The sequence below is a fragment of the Ranitomeya variabilis genome, chromosome 5 (genome assembly GCF_051348905.1).
Source record: "Ranitomeya variabilis isolate aRanVar5 chromosome 5, aRanVar5.hap1, whole genome shotgun sequence".
NCBI lineage: Eukaryota > Metazoa > Chordata > Amphibia > Anura > Dendrobatidae > Ranitomeya > Ranitomeya variabilis.
The window spans coordinates 392,818,491-392,835,630 of record NC_135236.1 but is presented as its reverse complement, the minus strand read 5'-3'; positions in this window follow the sequence as shown (position 1 = coordinate 392,835,630).

Sequence of the window (17,140 nt, the reverse complement as noted above, 5' to 3'; positions counted from 1 at the left end):
ACACTCCACAAAGAGATTAAGCCACAAAAGGTCATTGCTAAAAAAGGTTTCTGTTTACAGAGTACTGTATCCCAGCATTTTAATAGAAAGTTGAGTGGAAGGAAAAAGTGTGGTAGAAAAAGGTGCACAAGCAACCGGGATAACCAAAGCCTTAAATATCTGTCACATTGTAGAAGGATCATCTTTATTCTCATTTGCACAAGGAAAGACTAGAAGCAATGGGATGAAAACTGAATGGGAGGAGACACAGAATAGATATTAGAAAAAACTTTTTGACAGTTAGGGTGATCAATGAGTGGAACAGGGTGCCATGAGAGGTGGTGAGTTCTCCTTCAAAGGAGGTCTTCAAACAGAGGCTGGACAGACGTCTGTCTGGGATGATTTAGTGAATCCTTCTTTGAGCAGGGTTTTGGACCAGATGATCCAGGAGTACCCTTCCAACTCTACCATTCTATGATTCTATGATTGGAAATTTTAGAGCACTTCATGCTTCCCTCTGCCGACAAGCTTTTTGGAGATGGAAATTTAATTCTCCAGCAGGACGTGGCCCCTGTCTACACTGCCAAAAGTACCAATACCTGGTTTAAAAAGAACAGTATCACTGTGCTTGATAGGCCAGCAAACTCGCTTGACCTTAACCCCATAAAGAATCTATGGGGTATTGTAAAGAGGAAGATGAAAGACACCAGACCCAACAATGCAGATGAACTGAAGGCGGCTATCAAAGCAACCTGGGCTTCCATAACATCTCAGCAGTGCCACAGGCTGATTGCCTCCATGCCACAACGCATTGATGCAGTAATTGATGCAAAAGGAGCCCCGACCAAATATTGAGTACATTTACTAAACATACATTTCAGTAGAATATATGAAATCTGAGTAGCAATACTGCTCTGGATACTAAGAAAAAATTGAGATGCTTAGCACATAATATGGCCAATTCATGCATGCCTAGCGACCAGTGACAAAGTGGTCTCACGCTGCTGGGACCCTACGTGTCTAGTGTGAATACCTCTCTTAGGCTGAAGTCTGAATTCCTGGGTAAATGTGGATACCTCTCTCAGAAGCCTGTATTTATGGGTGGGTAGGATCCTGGTGTAATTAAAACCACCACATGTTGAAAGGCGGAGTGCTCGGTCAGAGAGCTAACATACAAATAAAAGACTGACTGGCACTTCCAAGCTAATGTGAACAGGTGCAAACTAAGAGCAGCCACCTCCTTATACAATACACAATAAAAGTTACACTCTGTCATGCTAAAACATGTAGACATGGAACATATAAAATATGAATAGCAATACTGCTCTGGATAATAAGAAAAAATTGAGACACAGCACATAATTTGGCCAATTCATGCATGTCCAGCAACCAGCGATAAGGTGGTCTCACACTGCTCCTAGTTTGCCCCTGTTCACATTAGCTTGGAAATGCCAGATTTTAGAATCATTTTTAAAGCTGGGGTTATGAAACATTCTAACTTACTGAGATAATGACTTTTGGGTTTTCATTGACTGTAAGCCATAATCATCAACATATGTGGCCGCCTTACAAATGTCATCAATCGACACCTCTGATCTCTCTGCCCAGGGAGTAGCCATGGCTCGAGTGGAGTGAGCTTTAATACCTTCCGGTACCGTAGCTAGTGGGGGGTCCTTCCTGGCCGGTGATGTTTTACGGCCTGAGGACTTGCTCGACTTCTGCACACTCTTGGCTCCACCAGCGCGACTACTGCCACTAGATCGCCACTGGGAGATAGAATGGGTCTCTTTAATGGGCTGAGGCTGCTGCTGCTTCTCAAGCTGCGGTGCTTCTTGCTCCGGCGACTAGGGTTGAGTGAAACGGGTCGTTCATTTTCAAAAGTCGCCGACTTTTGGCAAAGTCGGCGTCTCATGAAACCGAGCCGATCCCAGCGTTGCATCGGCCATGCGGTACGCGACTTCCGCACCAAAGTCGCGTTTCAATGACGCGAAAAGCGCCATTTCTCAGCCAATGAAGGTGAACGCAGAGTGTGGGCAGCGTGATGACATAGATCTCAGTCCCCACCATCTTAGAGAAGGGCATTGCAGTGATTGGCTTGCTTTCTGCGGCGTCACAGGGGCTATAAAGGGGCGTTCCCGCCGACCGCCATCTTACTGCTGCTGATCTGAGCGTAGGGAGAGGTTGCTGCTGCTTCTTCAGAAGCAGGGATAGTGATAGGCAGGGTACATAAAGCTGCAAACCGCTTGTGCTGTAGCGATTTCAACTGTCCAACACCACCTTTTGTTTGCAGGGACAGTGGAAGCTACATTTTTTTTTCCTCAGTGCTGTCGCTCATTGGGCTGCCCTAGAAGGCTCCCTGACCCTGATAGCTGCGTTGCTGTGCCTGTGTGTGTACGACGCTGTGCAAACCAACTGCTTTTTTCAAAGCACAAATCCTCTTGTTCCTTCCTTTCTGCACAGCTATCTTTTTTGTTTGTCCACACTTTTTATTTAATTTGTCCATCAGTCCACTCCTTATTGCTGCCTGCCATACCTGGCTGAGATTACTGCAGGGAGATAGTAATTGTAGGACAGTCCCTGTTTTTTTTTTTTTTTTGTGGGAGATTAAGATTGGCATTTCTGCTAGAGTGCCATCCCTGTGTGTGCCATCTCTCACTCAGTGGGCCATAGAAAGCCTTTGTTTTTTTTATTATTTGGTTTCTAAAGTCTCCCTGAAAAAAAAAAAAAAATTCAAACAGTAGGAGATTAATATTGCCCTTTCTGCTTGTGTGCCACTCCTGACTCCTGTGTGTGCCATCTCTCACTCAGTGGGCCATAGAAAGCCTTTGTTTTTTTTATTATTTGGTTTCTAAAGTCTCCCTGAAAAAAAAAAAAAATTCAAACAGTAGGAGATTAATATTGCCCTTTCTGCTTGTGTGCCACTCCTGACTCCTGTGTGTGCCATCTCTCACTCAGTGGGCCATAGAAAGCCTTTGTTTTTTTTATTATTTGGTTTCTAAAGTGTCGCTGAAAAAAAAAAAATGTCAAACAGTGGGAGATTAATATTGCCCTTTCTGCTTGTGTGCCACTCCTGACTCCTGTGTGTGCCATCTCTCACTCAGTGGGCCATAGAAAGCCTTTGTTTTTTTATTATTTGGTTTCTAAAGTCTCCCTGAAAAAAAAAAAAAATTCAAACAGTGGGAGATTAATATTGCCCTTTCTGCTTGTGTGCCACTCCTGACTCCTGTGTGTGCCATCTCTCACTCAGTGGGCCATAGAAAGCCTATTAATTTTTTTGCTTGATTTGGGTTCTAAAATCTACCTGAAAAAAAAAATCACTACATCAATCAGTGGGAGAAAAATATTGGCCTCAGGGCTTGTGTGCCACTCCTGACTCCTGTGTGTGCGCCATCTCTCACTCAGTGGGCCATAGAAAGCCTATTCATTTTTTTGCTTGATTTGGGTTCTAAAATCTACCTGAAAAAAAATCACTACATCAATCAGTGGGAGAAAAATATTGGCCTCAGGGCTTGTGTGCCACTCCTGACTCCTGTGTGTGCCATCTCTCACTCAGTGGGCCATAGAAAGCCTTTTTTTTATTATTTGGTTTCTAAAGTCTCCCTGAAAAAAAAAAAAAAATTCAAACAGTAGGAGATTAATTATTGCCCTTTCTGCTTGTGTGCCACTCCTGACTCCTGTGTGTGCCATCTCTCACTCAGTGGGCCATAGAAAGCCTTTGTTTTTTTTATTATTTGGTTTCTAAAGTCTCCCTGAAAAAAAAAAAAAATTTCAAACAGTGGGAGATTAATATTGCCCTTTCTGCTTGTGTGCCACTCCTGACTCCTGTGTGTGCCATCTCTCACTCAGTGGGCCATAGAAAGCCTATTAATTTTTTTGCTTGATTTGGGTTCTAAAATAGACCTGAAAAAAAATCACTACATCAATCAGTGGGAGAAAAATATTGGCCTCAGGGCTTGTGTGCCACTCCTGACTCCTGTGTGTGCCATCTCTCACTCAGTGGGCCATAGAAAGCCTTTTTTTTATTATTTGGTTTCTAAAGTCTCCCTGAAAAAAAAAAATTCAAACAGTAGGAGATTAATATTGCCCTTTCTGCTTGTGTGCCACTCCTGACTCCTGTGTGTGCCATCTCTCACTCAGTGGGCCATAGAAAGCCTTTTTTTTATTATTTGGTTTCTAAAGTCTCCCTGAAAAAAAAAAAATTCAAACAGTAGGAGATTAATATTGCCCTTTCTGCTTGTGTGCCACTCCTGACTCCTGTGTGTGCCATCTCTCACTCAGTGGGCCATAGAAAGCCTATTAATTTTTTTGCTTGATTTGGGTTCTAAAATCTACCTGAAAAAAAATCACTACATCAATCAGTGGGAGAAAAATATTGGCCTCAGGGCTTGTGTGCCACTCCTGACTCCTGTGTGTGCGCCATCTCTCACTCAGTGGGCCATAGAAAGCCTATTAATTTTTTTGCTTGATTTGGGTTCTAAAATCTACCTGAAAAAAAATCACTACATCAATCAGTGGGAGAAAAATATTGGCCTCAGGGCTTGTGTGCCACTCCTGACTCCTGTGTGTGCCATCTCTCAGTGGGCCATAGAAAGCCTTTTTTTTATTATTTGGTTTCTAAAGTCTCCCTGAAAAAAAAAAAATATTCAAACAGTAGGAGATTAATATTGCCCTTTCTGCTTGTGTGCCACTCCTGACTCCTGTGTGTGCCATCTCTCACTCAGTGGGCCATAGAAAGCCTATTAATTTTTTTGCTTGATTTGGGTTCTAAAATCTACCTGAAAAAAAATCACTACATCAATCAGTGGGAGAAAAATATTGGCCTCAGGGCTTGTGTGCCACTCCTGACTCCTGTGTGTGCGCTATCTCTCACTCAGTGGGCCATAGAAAGTCTATTAATTTTTTTGCTTGATTTGGGTTCTAAAATCTACCTGATAAAAATCACTACATCAATCAGTGGGAGAAAAATATTTGCCTCAGGGCTTGTGTGCCACTCCTGACTCCTGTGTGTGCCATCTCTCACTCAGTGGGCCATAGAAAGCCTTTTTTTTTATTATTTGGTTTCTAAAGTCTCCCTGAAAAAAAAAAAAAATTCAAACAGTAGGAGATTAATATTGCCCTTTCTGCTTGTGTGCCACTCCTGACTCCTGTGTGTGCCATCTCTCACTCAGTGGGCCATAGAAAGCCTTTGTTTTTTTTTATTATTTGGTTTCTAAAGTCTCAATGAAAAAAAAAAATTCAAACAGTAGAAGATTAATATTGCCCTTTCTGCTTGTGTGCCACTCCTGACTCCTGTGTGTGCCATCTCTCACTCAGTGGGCCATAGAAAGCCTTTGTTTTTTTTATTATTTGGTTTCTAAAGTCTCCCTGAAAAAAAAAAAAATTAAAACAGTGGGAGATTAATATTGCCCTTTCTGCTTGTGTGCCACTCCTGACTCCTGTGTGTGCCATCTCTCACTCAGTGGGCCATAGAAAGCCTTTTTTTTTATTATTTGGTTTCTAAAGTCTCCCTGAAAAAAAAAAAATTTTCAAACAGTGGGAGATTAATATTGCCCTTTCTGCTTGTGTGCCACTCCTGACTCCTGTGTGTGCCATCTCTCACTCAGTGGGCCATAGAAAGCCTATTTATTTTTTATTATTTGGTTTCTAAAGTCTCCCTGAAAAAGAAAGAAAAAATAAAACAGTTGGAGATTAATATTGCCCTTTCTGCTTGTGTGCCACTCCTGACTCCTGTGTGTGCCATCTCTCACTCAGTGGGCCATAGAAAGCCTATTTATTTTTTATTATTTGGTTTCTAAAGTCTCCCTGAAAAAGAAAAAAAAAAGAAAACAGTTGGAGATTAATATTGCCCTTTCTGCTTGTGTGCCACTCCTGACTACTGTGTGTGCCATCTCTCACTCAGTGGGCCATAGAAAGCCTATTTATTTTTTATTATTTGGTTTCTAAAGTCTCCCTGAAAAAGAAAAAAAAAATAAAACAGTGGGAGATTAATATTGACATTTGTGCTTGAGTGACAGTCCTGCGTGTGTGGCATCTCTGTGATTTGGTGCCACAGAAAACAGAGTGTGTAACATTGTGCCTGATTTTCCTTGTGGTCTCACCAACCTGTTAAGGGATATTGAAATCATACTGAAGTTATAGCTCACCGTGTAAGTTGTTTGACAGCAACAAATAAAGTTACTTTGGTTAAGTTTTTAAAACAATGAGGAAGTCTGGTGCAAGAGGTCGTCGTGGCCGTGGGCGTTCATTGTCAGCTGGTAATGATGGTAGTGGTAGTGGAGCATCAGGTGGTCGTGGGGATAAAAATATTCCACCTAAGTCTGGAGCTGTGGAGCCAGTTTCGTCGTCTGGCTACACAAGGCCTCGAATGCTCTCTTTTCTGGGAGTAGGAAAACCGCTTTTAAAGGCGGAGCAGCAACAGCAAGTTTTGGCTTACATTGCAGACTCAGCCTGTAGCTCTTTTGCCTCCTCTTCTGAAACTGGTAAATGTAAAAGCAGCGCGTCGCTTGTGGATGTTCACGGTCAGGGACAAGTCGCTTCCTAGTCCTCTTCAGCAAAAACTACAACAAGAGAGAAGGATGCAGCAGGCGACACAACGGGTAACTCCATGGAGCTCTTTACACATACCGTCCCTGGCTTAGAAAGTGAAACACTTAACAGGCCATGCCCATTACAAGTAGATTCTGACATGGAGTGCACTGATGCACAGCCACAGCCAGAGTACTATGCTGCTCCTTTGACTCAGACCACCACATTGCCCTCTCAGGGTACTGATCCACAATCAGACCCTGATGAGACTATGTTGCCCCGCCACGAACACTATACCACCGACCGACACAGTGACACAGACGAAGTTGCACATGAGCTCGAAGAGGAGGTAATAGATGACCCAGTTGTTGACCCCGATTGGCAGCCATTGGGGGAACAGGGTGCAGGCGGCAGTAGTTCAGAAGCGGAGGTGGAGGAGGGGCCGCAGCAGGCATCAACATCGCAACAGGTTCCATCTGCCGGGCCCGTATCTGGCCCAAAACGCGTGTCAAAGCCAAAACCTGTTGGAGGACAGCGTGGCCATCCGGTTAAAGCTCAGTCTGCAATCCCTGAAAAGGGATCCGATGCTAGGAAGAGTGCAGTCTGGCATTTTTTTAAACAACATCCAATTGATCAGCGCAAAGTCATCTGTCAAAAATGTTCAACTAGCTTAAGCAGAGGTCAGAATCTGAAAAGTCTAAATACTAGTTGCATGCATAGACACTTAACCACCATGCATTTTCAAGCCTGGACTCACTACCAAACGTCCCTTAAGGTTGTAGCACCCTCGGCCAATGAAGCTAGTCAGCAACGCAACATCCCTTCCGTCACTGTAAGGCCACCATTTTCCGCACCACAGGCAGTATCTGTGCAGGTTTCTTTGCCAGCCAAAAGCAGTCAGGGTCAGGGAATCACCAGTTTTGTAGGAGGAAATATTGCATCTAGGGCACCGGCGGAAACAATACCGTCTCCAACCGTCTCTCAGTCTGCCATGTACACCGGCACACCCGAAAGTTCTACGATCTCCTGCTCTCCAGTCCAGCTCACCCTACATGAGACTCTGGTTAGAAAAAGGAAGTACTTATCCTCGCATCCGCGTACACAGTGTTTTAACGCCCACATAGCTAGACTAATCTCGTTAGAGATGATGCCCTACCGGTTAGTTGAAAGCGAAGCTTTCAAAGCCCTGATGGAGTACGCTGAACCACGATATGAGCTACCCAGTCGACACTTTTTTTCCAGAAAAGCCATCCCAGCCCTGCACCAGCATGTTAAACAGCGCATCGTCCATGCACCCAGGCAATCTGTGAGTACAAAGGTGCACCTGACTACAGATGCATGGACCAGTAGGCATGGCCAGGGACGTTATGTGTCCATCACGGCACACTGGGTGAATGTGGTGGATGCAGGGTCCACAGGGGACATCAATTTCGGGACAGTTGTGCCTAGCCCACGGTCTAGGAAACAGTTGGCTGTAGGCGTTCGCACCCCCTCCTCCTCCTCCTCCTCCTGCAGAAGCTACAGCTCTTCCACAGACCGCAGTCGGCCAACCACTCCATCGGCAGATGACACTGTTGCACACCAGTTGTCCCATTATGGGCCAGCTACTGGCAAGCGTCAGCAGGCTGTATTGGCTATGAAGTGTTTGGGCGACAACAGACACACCGCGGAAGTTCTGTCCGAGTTCTTGCAACAAGAAACGCAGTCGTGGCTGGGCACAGTAGATCTTGAGGCAGGCAAGGTAGTGAGTGATAACGGAAGGAATTTCATGGCTGCCATCTCCCTTTCCCAACTGAAACACATTCCTTGCCTGGCTCACACCTTAAACCTGGTGGTGCAGTGCTTATTGAAAACTTATCCTGGGTTCTCCGACCTGCTCCTCAAAGTGCGTGGACTTTGCTCACATATCCGACGTTCGCCTGTACACTCCAGCCGTATGCAGACCTATCAGCGGTCTTTGAACCTTCCCCAGCATCGCCTAATCATAGACGTTGCAACAAGGTGGAACTCAACACTGCACATGCTTCAGAGACTGTGCCAACAGAGGCGGGCTGTTATGTTTTTGTGGGAGGATACACATACACGGGCAGGCAGTAGGATGGCAGACATGGAGTTGTCAGGTGTGCAGTGGTCGAAGATACAAGACATGTGTCAAGTCCTTCAGTGTTTTGAGGAATGCACATGGCTGGTTAGTGCAGACAACGCCATAATAAGCATGAGCATCCCCCTAATGCGTCTGCTGATGCAAAGTTTGACGCACATAAAGGATCAGGCGTCTGCACCAGAGGAAGAGGAAAGCCTTGATGACAGTCAGCCATTGTCTGGTCAGGGCAGTGTACAGGACGAGGTAGCGGGCGAAGAGGAGGTGGAGGACGAGGAGGATGATGGGGATGAGTATATTTTTAATGCGGAAGCTTTCCCGGGGGCACTGGAAATTGGTTGCGTGGCAAGGCCGGGTTCTGGTTTTTTGAGGGACACAAGTGACGTAGATTTGCCTGAAACTGCCCCTCAACCAATCACAACCGGAGATTTGACAACTGGAACTTTGGCCCACATGGCGGATTATGCCTTACGTATCCTAAAAAGGGACACACGCATTACGAAAATGATGAACGATGACGATTACTGGTTGGCCTGCCTCCTTGATCCACGCTATAAAGGCAAATTGCAAAATATTATGCCACATGAGAACTTGGAACTAATATTAGCAACCAAACAATCAACTCTTGTTGACCGTTTGCTTCAGGCATTCCCAGCACACAGCGCACGTGATCGTTCTCACACGAGCTCCAGGGGGCAGCAGACTAGGAGTGTTAGGGGTGCACACATCAGAAGTGGCGTTGGACAGAGGAGTTTTCTGACCAGGTTGTGGAGTGATTTTGCTATGACCGCAGACAGGACAGGTACTGCTGCATCAATTGAAAGTGACAGGCGACAACATTTGTCCAGTATGGTTACTAACTATTTTTCATCCCTTATCGATGTTATCCCTCAACCGTCATTCCCATTTGATTACTGGGCATCAAAATTAGACACCTGGCCAGAATTGGCAGAATATGCATTGCAGGAGCTTGCTTGCCCGGCAGCAAGTGTCCTATCAGAAAGAGTATTCAGTGCTGCAGGTTCAATATTAACCGAAAAAAGGACTCGTCTGGCTACCCAAAATGTTGACGATCTAACATTCATTAAAATGAACCACAACTGGATTTCGAAATCTTTTGCCCCACCTTGCCCGGCAGACACCTAGCTTTCCTATGAAAAGCTCTTGCCTGTGGACTACTGTGAATTTCTTTTCTAATGTCTAATTTTCTGCAGCTGATTGTCCAGCATACGACATGTTTACACCTCCCTAAATGGCCAAACTCCCCACACGGGGCCGTGGTATTGCGACTTGGCGCAAGCACCCGTGAGACTGCTGTTTGTCTGAAGAGGTGGGTGTGCTCGCTTTTGGTCGACGGCATTGCTACTGGGTCCCTCATAGTACAATAAAGTGTCTCTGGCGGTGGTGGTGCGCACCCAACGTCAGACACACTGTTGTAACATGAGGGGCCCTGGGCCTGTACCGCCGGCCACAAGAGAGTTCACCCACCCCCAGGTCAAACATTGCTCTACCACTTCCACAGTTATCTCTCACACTACCACCAATGTTTAGTCTATGCGCTGACATCCTTCCATACCTGCCACTGACAATACCATTGTGTTGACATGTATGATGGTACTTAACATAGTCAGGGGCAGTGTCCTCTATTTACCACAGTAAATACTTTGCGCTAAATTAGTAGGTCTGAAACAACGCAGAGGATCCCACCCCTGAACCTAATGATTGCACCCTTTAGTGTTTTTGTTTTGTTTTAATGCGAGACATTCACATTTATTTGTTGTTTTGGACTACTAACTGGCAGACACTCATTACAATCGGCCTCCGTTGACCAGGCCACTGCTGCCCGTGTACCCCTGGAACCTATGTTACAGTACCTACAGCCAGCCCATTTTATTATGTTAGGCCTTCGAAGCCTGTCTGCGGTCCCTCCTTCCACTAGGCCTCCACTGACCAGACCACTGCTGCCCGTGTACCACTGGAACCTATGTTACAGTGCCTACAGCCAGCCCATTTTATTATGTTAGGCCTTCGAAGCCTGTCTGCGGTCCCTCCTTCCACTAGGCCTCCACTGACCAGACCACTGCTGCCCGTGTACCCCTGGAACCTATGTTACAGTGCCTACAGCCAGCCCATTTTAGTATGTTAGGCCTTCGAAGCCTGTCTGCGGTCCCTCCTTCCACTAGGCCTCCACTGACCAGACCACTGCTGCCCGTGTACCCCTGGAACCAATTATAAAGTGCCTCCAGCCAGCCCATTTTATTATGTTAGGCCTTCGAAGCCTGTCTGCGGTCCCTCCTTCCACTAGGCCTCCACTGACCAGACCACTGCTGCCCGTGTACCCCTGGAACCAATTATAAAGTGCCTCCAGCCAGCCCATTTGATTGTGTTAGGCCTTCGAAGCCTGTCTGCGGTCCCTCCTTCCACTAGGCCTCCACTGACCAGACCACTGCTGCCCGTGTACCCCTGGAACCTATGTTACAGTGCCTACAGCCAGCCCATTTTATTATGTTAGGCCTTCGAAGCCTGTCTGCGGTCCCTCCTTCCACTAGGCCTCCACTGACCAGACCACTGCTGCCCGTGTACCCCTGGAACCAATTATAAAGTGCCTCCAGCCAGCCCATTTGATTGTGTTAGGCCTTCGAAGCCTGTCTGCGGTCCCTCCTTCCACTAGGCCTCCACTGACCAGACCACTGCTGCCCGTGTACCCCTGGAACCTATGTTACAGTGCCTACAGCCAGCCCATTTTATTATGTTAGGCCTTCGAAGCCTGTCTGCGGTCCCTCCTTCCACTAGGACTCCACTGACCAGACCACTGCTGCCCGTGTACCCCTGGAACCTATGTTACAGTGCCTACAGCCAGCCCATTTTATTGTGTTAAGCCTTCGAAGCCTGTCTACGGTCCCTCCTTCCACTAGGACTCCACTGACCAGACCACTGCTGCCCGTGTACCCCTGGAACCAATTATAAAGTGCATAGAGCCTATTTTTTTATTTTATTTAATATTAATAAAGCCAGGATGGACTACGATGTACCACGCTATGAGCTACCCAGTAGACAATTCTTTTGCGAGAAAAGCCATCCCACCCCTCCACCAGCATGTTAAAGACCACATTGTCCTTGCATTCTGTCAATCTGTGAGTCCAAAGGTACACCTGACAACAGACACATGGACCTGTAGGCATGGCCACGGAAGGTTACGTGTCCTTTGTGGCTCAATGGGTTAATGTATTGGATGCATGGTCCACACAGGGGACAGCCTGCTAAGTCTGTCTGCAGTCCCTAATTCAAGTTGTCCTCAACTGAATAAAGCTGAGCTTCTACCTTCTGGCTCTGATTAACTGCTGTATTTAAAAAAAATTGGTGGTTCCGGCCTACTAACGGTGTCTGCCCCTGCCTGGTGTTGTCCTCAACTGAATAAAGCTGAGCTTCAACCTTCTGGCTTTGGGCGTATAGAATCAGATATTAAACTGCATTTGGCCTACTAGTGTGGTTGGGCCCTTAAAACAGTGTCTGCTGCTCCTGGGTTTGCTACTCCACTGAACAAAGCAATGCCGCCTGTTTAGTCCTGTCCTGTTACCAATTTTGAACTGCATTTAGCCTACTTTATTCTTTGGCCCTATATCTGTTTCCTCCTCATCCTGCCCATTGCCCAGCCACTGCTAGATGAGTCTGCTGGTACATTGACCTAGACCACTACATTCCCCTTGCACTCTACACAGCCAGAATCTGACCCTGCTGAAAGTAAGGTTCCCCTTCCCGCATGTTATACCACCTTACACAGGGACAAAGAGGAAGGTGCAGATGAAAGTGCAGGTTCCTTCATCAGGTGGGGGGGGGCATACTCGTTGGCGACGTCACTGGCACAGGGCCCCTCAGAGTACGCAAAAGTGTCGCTGCCGGTGGGAGGCGCCCCCGCCGTGCAAACACACCGCTGTACTTTGAGGGGCCCTGTGCCAGTGCCAATGCCATCGAGTGGGCCCCCCTGCTTGCTTAGGATCACAGCACTTGCAAACTTGACATACTTACCTCTCACTGCTCCACCGCCGTGACGTAGCCACGTTTCCTGTGCCCGTTTCCTTGAACCAGCCCTACCCCCCACAACTTTTGCCAAATGACCCCAATTTCCAATGCCCAACTATTATTATAAAGTTAATTAAGATTGACAAGCTTCAGAAACAAGAATGGATGTTTTTGGCATTAAAATGGGCACTGTAGGTGTTTTCCTGGCCTCCACTCACTGCTGACTATGCTTCCCCATTGACTTGCATTGGGTTTCATGTTTCGGTCGATCCCCGACTTTTAGCGACAATCGGCCGACTGCACTCGACTCGACTCTGGGCAAAATCGGGTTTCCCAAAACCCGACTCGATCTTTAAAAAATGAAAGTCGCTCAACCCTACTGGCAACTCATTTGAAAAATGGGTATGAGACACCCAGCCGCTGCCATATCCTTTGTTAAATATACCCCCAATGGTACCGCCCCCAGATGGGGGTTAGCAGGATCTCCGAGTGACCTGCCCGGCACCAACGTGACGATTGGCCTCCCCCTCCCGAGGCTGCGCCCCCGGCTGACAATAGGGTCCCTCCCAGGTCCCGCCGCACCGCCGCTTTCACCACCAATCCTAAGGGATACGCCTCCAGCCGGCGCGGCTCCACCGCGCATGCCCGGCCGCATCATCAGACTGCTGGTCTCGCCAGGGAACGCCCCTTCCGGTCGTGACCGTGGCGAGTCCATACACACCTGGACATGCCGTCCGCCATCCAGATCAAAGCACTCACCACTGCAGGACGCGACCAGATCCGGAAGGTCCCGCCAGACACGGCCCCAGGAGCAGGTACCATATACTTACCAGGTACCTGTGGTGGCAAAGGGTCACTAAGAAGCAAGCTGTTCTGCAGGCTGCTTCTCTCTGCTGACACCTGACACAAGGCAGTCCCCCTGCTGTGTGGTGCTTCCGGCGTCCTGGAAAGTCCGAGGTAGGGGACCCCGCTACCTGAGTCTGACCGCCAGGACTGGGTAGTCTTCTTTTCTTCGACCTTCTTCACAAGGTCTGTCTGAAGAGGTTCGCCTGTCAGGGACAGGAAACCAACTGATGCGGGAGAGAGGTGCCGCCCTTTTTATGTCTGTAGGTTTCCTGTCACTGAAGGGCGGATCCCCTCTCGTGGTGCTGTCATGGCGACTGAATAAATGTACTGGAACCCTTATGAGTTTGTCTTTGCCATGGCTTTCACAAAGGTTTTTAACCCCTTTCTGCCATTAGACGTACTATTCCATCCATGTGACCCGGGCCCTACTTCCTATGGATGGAATAGTACACCATAGGCCGCGCTCACGGGGGGAGCGCGGCCGATCACCGCTGGGTGTCAGCTGATTATTACAGCTGACATCCGGCACTATGTGCCAGGAGCAGTCACGGACCGCTGCCGGCACATTAACCTCCGGAACACTGCGATCAGACATGATTGCAGCGTTCTGGCGGCATAGGGAAGCATCGCGCAGGGAGGGGGCTCCCTGCGTGCTTCCCTGAGACCCTCGGAACAACGCGATGTGATCGCATTGTTCAGAGGATCTCTTACCTCATCCTCCCTGCAGGCCCTGGATCCAAAATGGCCAGGGCTCCTTCCGGGTCTTGCAGTGCTTTACAAAGTCCCAGATCAGCGAACTGACGCTATAGCATGATGTCCCACCCTGGGACAAAGTAAAAAAGTAAAAAAAATAAATAAAAATTCCTAAATAATGAAAAAAAAATATATATATTCCAATAAATACATTTCTTTATCTAAATTAAAAAAACAATAACAGTACACATATATAGTATCGCCGCGTCCGTAACAACCTGACCTATAAAACTGTCCTACTAGTTAACCCCTTCAGAGATCACCGTAAAAAAAAAGCGAGGCAAAAAACAATGCTTTATTATCATACCGCCGAACAAAAAGTGGAATAACACGATGCAAAAATAATTTTTATATAAAATAATTTTATTGTATAAAAGCGCCAAAATATAAAAAAATGATATGAGGTATCGCTGTAATCGTACTGACCCGAAGAATAAAACTGCTTTATCAATTTTATCAAACGTGGAACGGTATAAACGCCCCCCCAAAAGAAATTCACGAATTGCTGGTTTTTGTTCATTCTGCCTCACAAAAATCGGAATAAAAAGCGGTCAAAATATGTCATTTGCCTGAAAATGGTACCAATAAAAACGTCAACTTGTCCCGCAAAAAAGAAGACCTAACATAACTCTGTGGACCAAAATATGGAAAAATTATAGCGCTCAAAATGTGGAGACGCAAATCTATTTTTTACAATAAAAAGCGTCTTTTAGTGTGTGACAGCTGCCAATTATAAAAATCCGCTAAAAACCCACTATAAAAGTAAATCAAACCCCCCTTCATCACCCCCTTAGTTAAGGAAATATAATTAACCCCTTCACCCCCAAGGGTGGTTTGCACGTTAATGACCGGGCCAATTTTTACAATTCTGACCACTGTCCCTTTATGAGGCTATAACTCTGGAACGCTTTGACGGATCTTGGCGATTCTGACATTGTTTTCTCATGACATATTGTACTTCATGTTAAAGGTAAAATTTATTCGATATAACTTGCGTTTATTTGTGAAAAAAATGGAAATTTGGCGAAAATTTTGAAAATTTTGCAATTTTCCAACTTTGAATTTTTGTGCCCTTAAATCACAGACATATGTCACGCAAAATACTTAATAATTAACATTTCCCACATGTCTACTTTACATCAGTACAATTTTGGAACCAAAATTTTTTTTTGTGACGGAGTTATAAGGGTTAAAAGTTGACCAGCAATTTCTCATTTTTACAACACCATTTTTTTTTAGGGACCACATCTCATTTGAAGTCATTTTGAGGGGTCTATATGATAGAAAATACTCAAGTGTGACACCATTCTAAAAACTGCACCCCTCAAGGTGCTCAAAACCACATTCAAGAAGTTTATTAACCCTTCAGGTGTTTCACAGGAATTTTTGGAATGTTTAAATAAAAATGAACATTTAACTTTTTTTCACACAAAATTTATTTCAGCTCCAATTTGTTTTATTTTACCAAGGGTAACAGGAGAAAATGGACCCCCAAAGTTGTTGTACAATTTGTCCTGAGTACGATGATACCCCATATGTGGGTGTAAACCATTGTTTAGGCGCATGGCAGAGCTTGGAAGGGAAGGAGCGCCATTTGACTTTTCAATGCAAAATTGACTGGAATTGAGATGGGACGCCATGTTGCGTTTGGAGAGCCCCTGATGTGCCTAAACATTGAAACTCCCTACAAGTGACACCATTTTGGAAAGTAGACCCCCTAAGGAACTTATCTAGATGTGTGGTGAGCACTTTGACCCACCAAGTGCTTCACAGAAGTTTATAATGCAGAGCCGTAAAAATAAAAAATCATATTTTTTCACAAAAATGATCTTTTCGCCCCCAATTTTTTATTTTCCCAAGGGTAAGAGAAGAAATTGGACCCCAAAAAATGTTGTGCAATTTGTCCTGAGTACGCTGATACCCCATATGTGGGTGTAAACCATTGTTTGGGCGCATGGCAGAGCTTGGAAGGGAAGGAGCGCCATTTGACTTTTCAATGCAAAATTGACTGGAATTGAGATGGGAGGCCATGTTGCGTTTGGAGAGCCCCTGATGTGCCTAAACATTGAAACTCCCTATAAGTGACACCATTTTGGAAAGTAGACCCCCTAAGGAACTTATCTAGATGTGTGGTGAGCACTTTGACCCACCAAGTGCTTCACAGAAGTTTATAATGCAGAGCCGTAAAAATAAAAAATCATATTTTTTCACAAAAATGATCTTTTTGCCCCCAATTTTTTATTTTCCCAAGGGTAAGAGAAGAAATTGGACCCCCAAAAATGTTGTGCAATTTGTCCTGAGTACGCTGATACCCCATATGTGGGTGTAAACCATTGTTTGGGCGCATGGCAGAGCTTGGAAGGGAAGGAGCGCCATTTGACTTTTCAATGCAAAATTGACTGGAATTGAGATGGGACGCCATGTTGCGTTTGGAGAGCCCCTGATGTGCCTAAACATTGAAACTCCCTACAAGTGACACCATTTTGGAAAGTAGACCCCCTAAGGAACTTATCTAGATGTGTGGTGAGCACTTTGACCCACCAAGTGCTTCACAGAAGTTTATAATGCAGAGCCGTAAAAATAAAAAATCATATTTTTTCACAAAAATGATCTTTTCGCCCCCAATTTTTTATTTTCCCAAGGGTAAGAGAAGAAATTGGACCCCAAAAAATGTTGTGCAATTTGTCCTGAGTACGCTGATACCCCATATGTGGGTGTAAACCATTGTTTTGGCGCATGGCAGAGCTTGGAAGGGAAGGAGCGCCATTTGACTTTTCAATGCAAAATTGACTGGAATTGAGATGGGACGCCATGTTGCGTTTGGAGAGCCCCTGATGTGCCTAAACATTGAAACTCCCTACAAGTGACACCATTTTGGAAAGTAGACCCCCTAAGGAACTTATCTAGATGTGTGGT